Source organism: Cibotium barometz, chromosome 39, assembly GCF_041138505.1.
Source record: "Cibotium barometz isolate CiBa-2024 chromosome 39, ASM4113850v1, whole genome shotgun sequence".
NCBI classification, from domain to species: domain Eukaryota; kingdom Viridiplantae; phylum Streptophyta; class Polypodiopsida; order Cyatheales; family Cibotiaceae; genus Cibotium; species Cibotium barometz.
Window position 1 is genome coordinate 6560464 of NC_141084.1, and position 7540 is coordinate 6568003.

Here is a 7540-nt window from a genome sequence, read left to right on the forward strand (position 1 = left end):
AAGGCTTGGTTGCAATATCACATCACGCCCCCTTAATAGCTCTTTAAGGGTGGTAAGGTGGGGTGGAAAAGATAGAAATGAGATGGGTGTCTACTGATATGGTGACCCCTTTTTACAACATGTAGGCTGAACTATAGGCTTAGGTAGTGAGGCCTTGTTGATTACTTGCTCAGAGAAGCGAGGTGCTTGATTTATTGCACACATGTTTGTTGTACGACTCTCAACAGTGTCTATGCCTCTTACAAGATTTGGCATGCAAAATAGGCTTTCATTTGTAATGATTTTTATTCAAGCTTGACGCAATAAGAGAAATGCACAATGCAAGAATAATAAGAAAACTATTTTTATTTTGCAGTGTCAAAATGCTAATGCAAGATTAGTAATGCTTAGTAGATATATCTAATCCCAAAACTTCCTAAAGATATGAGATTTTTTGCTTCTCAGACCTTTCCAATATGCCCAAAAGTGCAATGTGATATGATTTGATGCTTAGCAAACCCAAATACACCATCACTTTTTCAATTTTGGCCTTAATTAAGCTATTTTTACTAATTTTAGCTTAATTATCTTCTTAATATTGTGATTAACAAGACCGAGAGATGGAGGTCAAAATTGAGCTTACCAATGAAGTTTTTGAAGGGGCATTTTGCATAGCCTTAAAGCTCTTGGTGAGGACCCTTGGATGAAGGCCAAAAACCAGCTCAAAAAACCTAAATTTGCACCTAATCAAGTGATCAGTTTTTCCCAGATTGCAACCAATATATTTAACTAGTACCAGAACTAGATAATGGATAACAAGATGTTGAGAAAGAAAGACACATGAATAAATAGGTAATGCATGCCAAAGTCAAAATTAATAGGTAGTTGTGTGTTCAACACTATTATTTGTCAGTCATGCAATAGATGTAGCACTTAGAATACTATTAATAGGTAGCACACATCGAGAAAAAGGTAAAAGACTTACAGCATTATATTCACCCATACCCCTTTGTGATCTCCTTCGTTTTGTGTGCCTCTAACAAGAACGATCCACATCAACATAAAATCTTGGAAAATCATGTATCAATAGTCATTCAAGAAATCATACCCCTACCCCCTTGTGATCTCCTTTGTTTTATGTGCATCTAACAAGAAGGATCCACAACAACATAAATCTTGGAAAATAATGAGCGTAATAGTCATTCACGATCAAGTCATTAGGAAATGCAGACCGTTCCAATGGTCTTCTACACGACCAAATCCCTATTAGGTTAATTGGAAGAGCCGATCTCAGTTATTATTATTCTTGGCATTTCTTGCATCCAAGGCCCTCTTACTACAAGCTTTTTCCTTTCTTCATTCCTTGTTTCCTAATGCCTTCAAGGCAAAACTATATGTCTGACATGATGGTGGAGTTTGAGTATCCCAGCCTGTCTCATTGCCCAACGAGACCACGAAGTATGCTAAGTGGCTGGGAGAAAGTGGGCTTGAAGGAGTTTGAGAAGATACCCTAGGAGGACCTCCAAAACAACCTATAGGTTGAGAGGCAACTTGAGAAGCTACATAAGTCTAGCTTCATATCACACTACCATTTGGACAGAGGAAGAAGTTCTTACCAGTATATGTCCTCGAAGTCTAGCTTCATCACACTACCATTTAGACAGAGGAAGAAGTTCTTACCGGCATATGTGCTCGAAGTCTTCAAGCTACCAAAGAAAGGAGAAATGGAAACAAAGGGTGACCTTGTGAGTTCCTTGTGGAGATGATAAATTCAACCCATAATCTCTAATACATGTTAAAGGAGAACTATGGAGGAATGGTGAAGACAATAAAGGTCTCAAAAATAGTCTGGCTATATACTAACGTGAAGGAGGAGATTCACAAAGCCCAACATCTGGCAACTACCTAAAGGATCTATTAAAAGGAAGTGCCATAAATTTGGGAGAAGAAGAAGAGGAGTCAAATAAGTCTAGAGAGACCCAACCGGCACTTAACAAATGTGACGCTAACACACCAGCTAGGTCTATGGCAACATCAATGACTATTAGTCGTCCGGAGGTAGGGAGAAAAAAGAAAATTTAATTACGATGATCACAAGACTACTTGTAAGCAAAGTAAGAAGTTAGACTACCAGTAAGAAAATTTAATTACAATGATCACAAGACTACCAGCAAGTAGATTAAGAGGTTAGAACTAGAATTCACCCATAAGTAGAAGCCAACATGCTGAAGGTGCAGCCACCACACAAGTAGTAGTGGAGAAGAATGTGAGCTCATGAGGCTACTCAAACCATTACATGAGCTGACAACAGGGAGTGGGAAGTATAATTGGTGAGTCTATGCACAATGTGCAAACATGAAGCATATGTTTTCCACAACCCAAGTGAAGCAGTTTTTGATGATGCAATTACAAAGGTCCTAAGCAAAGGTATGGTGAAGTTTGCATTGGAAAACCCCAAGTTCAAAACTATAGGTGATGATACTGCAAGAGTACGCTTGAAGGATGTAAGCAATACCTTCACAACAACTACAGATGCACAAGGCATATGTAACAAAGTAGGGATTCGCTCCAAATCCTATGCTATGATTTATAAGCACATTGGCAAGGCTATGCTTAACAAGAGACAGATGGTGCCCATCCCTGAACCGTTCCATGTGAATGCACAAAAAGATCTAAATTCAAAAATCTTCAACACAATTGTTGAGCCAATGCATTTGGAACATACATAGATGCTTAAGTCTAGATCGAAGGACGTACCCTTTAAATTGCATCATGTAGACAATAACTTCATATTGTATGTACATACGCTACAAGAAGCAATGGCAAAGTACTACAACATGCCTATTTTGAAGAGTGCAAAGGTAAGCTTTAATTTGTTTTGGAGCTTGATGACAGTGAAGTCTAAAAGCTCAAATGTGCTAGCTTGACACTAATGAATAGGGATTTGGATCCCAACATCAATTCAAAACATCCAAAATATTTTAGTGGAATGAAACATGGTGGCTTGCTACAATTGAGGTACCAAAGGAGGACATGTGTTGCACCTAGTGCATGTCCTTATCACTTATGGTTGGTGACCCTCTTTTTGCATGGACAACACTAGGTATGCCTCTGTTGTTTCCACCAGGTAAGCCTCCTATAGTGCCTCCATGGCCTGAGCTGTCCACCAATGATGTGTAGTTTTTAGGGGCTTCTTGCTATGCAAACCCAAAACCTCATGTCCATACAGACTTGCATGTCCTCCAAGATCTCCTACACAATGCGTTGAAAGGACGCCTTCACAATGTGAAATTTGGCTAACTTATAATATTTCCTAATCTCACGAAGAGCCACAGTGTCAGGCCTCCACCTATGCTTGCAATGTTGCTGTGGTGCTTGGTTGGTGGGGGGTCCTCTGGGCCTCTCCTTTGTGGACCAGACTCTCTTTACAATTTTCTTGGTATGAGCCATGCTCTTGGAGGTGAGAGAGAGAAATGAGGAGAAAGAAGGGTTACTTCCATAATTATAGCCAAGTTTTATTTTTTTATATTGGCCTAATACATAAATTAAATAATTTTTAATTTTTAAAAATAGTTTCCCTAATTAGAATGAGCTTAAAAAATATGTATACACATGTGTAGCATGTACCACCTCCCATATAAATTCTTAGTCCCATCAGAGGCCTGTAGGGCCCCCATCCAAAGGCTCGGGTGTGGGGGCCAATAGTAGGCCCCCATGTGCAAGCCTTCGGATAGGGGCCCTACAGGCCTATGATGGGAATAAGATTTTATATAGGTTATGTAAGCCACATGATCTATGCATATAACAAATTTTAGCCCATTCTGATCAATGTATACCATGCGTCGATTTTTTCTCCCAAAAAAATATTATCATATAAAAAAGCACTTGCACATGCAAATTTTTTTCTCATGAAAATATAAGAATATACACTGACATTAGGATGCAATATTGAAAATAAAGTAATTCCAAATCTGGTACATCGCATCAAGTATAACTAGTTGAGTTAATATTTCTTGTGCTAGCCTCAAGAACGGTGCCTTGGGTATAAGTAACTCAAAGAGATTATTCTAAAACTCTTGATTTCAAGAAGAGAAACGGTGCATGGTCTCCATCTTCTCTTCTTATGGGTATAATCAACTCAAAGAGATTCTTCTGAAACCTCCTAATTTCGACACGATGAGCGGAGGTGCCTCGTCTCTTCTAAGTATTTCTTGCACTACCCTTGAGAAAGGTGCCTTGGATATAATCAAATCAAAGAGGTTCTTCTAAAACCTCCTAATTTCATGAAGAGCAATGGTGGCTTGTGTCCATCTTCTCTTCTTATGCATAGGAGGATGAGCTAGATAAAGTAGTAGGAGAAACTTTCCCATTTGGAGGAGCTTGACCTTCATCATTGTCGATGTTAATAGTTTCACAAGATCCAAATGAATGAACCAGTGTCTTGGTAGGTATCTTCTTTGCATGTTACTTGGTGTGTGCCACACTCACAATCTAGAAGGAATGGATAGAAATGGAGGAATGGAGAGAAAAGAAAGAAGTGCCTTCATTTATGAATGAGACTTTCTATAAGTTATTGACACTTACTATTAAAAAATATCAACAATATGAACACTTGGAAAAAGTTATCCATGTTGACTTTAGCAAAATATATTTCTTTAAAACATTGGATTGCTCCAGTACTCTCATAATCATAAAATGTTATTATTTCTTAATTATAACTCTGAATCACTTCTATCACCACTTTGCAGTAGATGTTTCCATTTGCTACTAACTCTCTCCTGGGTTGTCAACCATTCTATATGATGTTCTTTAGCCATGCTATTTTCGTACCTTGCTTTCCTCACTTCATATATTTCCTACGAGAATAGCTTCTATATTTAGACTTTATTAATTTCATACCTTATCTCTATTCTCCTACAACACCTTTGGCATAACTACCTCATAGGATTGGAATCATTGCTTCCACCTCCATGCGCTATTTCTTTCTGGAATTTAATAGTCCAAACATTGTGAACATTAGAAAATAAACGAGAAAAAGGACAAGAACAAGAACAAGAGTAAGCTCGCATCCCTTTTATAAATGTTTTCTTCTTCTCCCTCCTCCTTCTCCTTGTCCTTTTCTTCCTATCAAAGCTAGGAAGAAGAACTTCTTCTTCTTTTCCATATGTTGTAGCTCAAAAAATCTTTTATATTTAACCATATTCTAAGTGACTTAGTCTAATTAATAAAGATGGAATAGCATGCAACACCATTTATTTACAGAAATGTTCTTCTTGGTCATACACAAATAATTTCAAAGCTTATTCTAATTCCCTTTTCTTTTAAGATCTTATATATGAATTACTCAATTTTATGACAAGTGCACAAATGCTTGCCTTTGCATGCATACACTGTCATAAAGAGACACTTGTGGATTCTTCTCTACCATGTTTATGAACTACATGAAAAAACTATATACCATGTGCATTGAAGAGGAAGCAAGATATCATCTACTTATTCTTGAGCATTTCCCTCTCTTAAGTTCTCAATCACGATACTTATTTTCAATTAAAAACTTCTTCTTTTGCAATTCCATTTAAAAAACCACCCTTCTATTAAACATGTTATCTTACATGTTCCTTGGTGAACCCCATCCCCTTTTCCCCAACCTCTACGAAGATTTAGATAATTCTATGCTAATTGGGCATTGAGAAGCAAATGCATATGCTATCCTACTTTTATTTGAGTAAAATCATATGGTTTGATATGTTTTCTAAAGCATAATGACATGAAATGTTAAACCAATGTGAAACTTTGAAATGCATATAAAGTTAGAAGATTATATAAATAAGAGGGAGTAACTCTATGTCTTAATAATAGCATGTTTCTTTATCTATGGGTGTAAATAAGAGCTTGATTTTCCCTTGCATGCTTAGATAATTGCAATGTTAAATAAATGCCAATTATTAAAAAAATTAGGTTAACGCTTACATGAAAATTAGACATGATCTTTTTTGTACAAACATCTATTGTTGTCCACTTTGGAGAAAGAACTATGATCTTTTTCATACTAGCATCTATTGCTGTCCACTTTGGAGAAAGAACTATGATCACAAGAAGCATTGAATCTGAGAAGAAAGTGACTTGCATGTGATCTTTGTAGACTTTTTAGACTTTTTAAAAAAAGGAATTGAAGAGTATCCATCAATGTGGGTTTCACAAAAAGGGGGGCAACATGCACCTAGTTATGTATTATGCAAAGTCACAAAAGCAACTATTTCACATATAATTTTAGTGTACAAACATTGTGCATTATAAGTTGTTTCTATGAAAATGTCCTAATAATAGAGACAAAGAGAATCTTACTTAGGCCTTTACTTGTATGCATCTATTTGCTAGTTGGTTCAACGTAGTAAATAGGCTTTTGATTCACAAACACTTCTATAAGTTGGATCAATGTCCTAACAAAGTTAATGTGCCTTGGACATTTGTATTTATCCATGGTTGACTTCTGCTCAAAATATGTAATGGTTCCTACAATATAAGAATGTCATTAACTTACAATATGTAATGGTTCCTACAATATGTGAATGCCATTAACTTACATGTTCTAAATATTCATGATTACCATATTATGCCAAGCATCACATCATAGTTCCATTATTACAAGGTGAGCATAACAAAAAGGGTTGGTTACAATATGTGAATGCCATTAACTTACATGTTCTAAATATTCATGGTTACCAAGCATCACATAGTTCCATTATTACAAGGTGAGCATACCAAAAAGGGTTGGTTGGCAAAAGTAATGAGGTTTCCATGTTATGCGTAGCTTCATAGAATCAAATAAAGACAAGGAGGCACCATCAAACATCATCAAGAGGTGGTTCGAGATGAGGTTATTTGTTGATGACTATCTGGAGGTGATTGTAGAGAGGGCTCTTTATATGATGCATGGCTTTATAAACTCCAAGAGAGAAAGGTTAGAGGCCTTGAGGGTTTCATTTGTAAGGAAAGAAGATGCCACAAACGTGTATTAATGCTAGTAATTTCAAATGTATATGCATCCTCAACCCCTTTGAACATACCCTAAATGCTCATTTACATTACATGTGTCTCTTTGGTAGTTCAATAGAGTAAGTCCAAGGTTTAAAAACCCCCTTGTATGCAACCCCCACATGTTATAGATACTACCCACAAAGGTTTAATAGAGTAAGTCCAAGGTTTTAGAGATACAACCCAGAAAGATTGTATAGGGCCTCTTTGGTAGTTCAATAGAGTAAGTCCAAGGTTTAAAACCCCATTGTATGCAACCCCCACACGTTATAGATACAACCCACAAAGTGAATACTACTTGGGTTAGGTCTCATATCAAGAAGTGATTGGTAGGTGTTGACAAGTCAATAATAATGGTAAGGTGTATGGAGGGATTTGAGAAGTAATAAAGTTCTACGTCATAGGAAGAAAAAGGTTTTTTTGGGTGAGATTATTACACATACACCCTAGGCAGGTCGCCCTCGCTCCCATGTTTTTACAACAACTCACTAGTGAGAGTAAATCAAACCCACTCCTTTGGGAAATT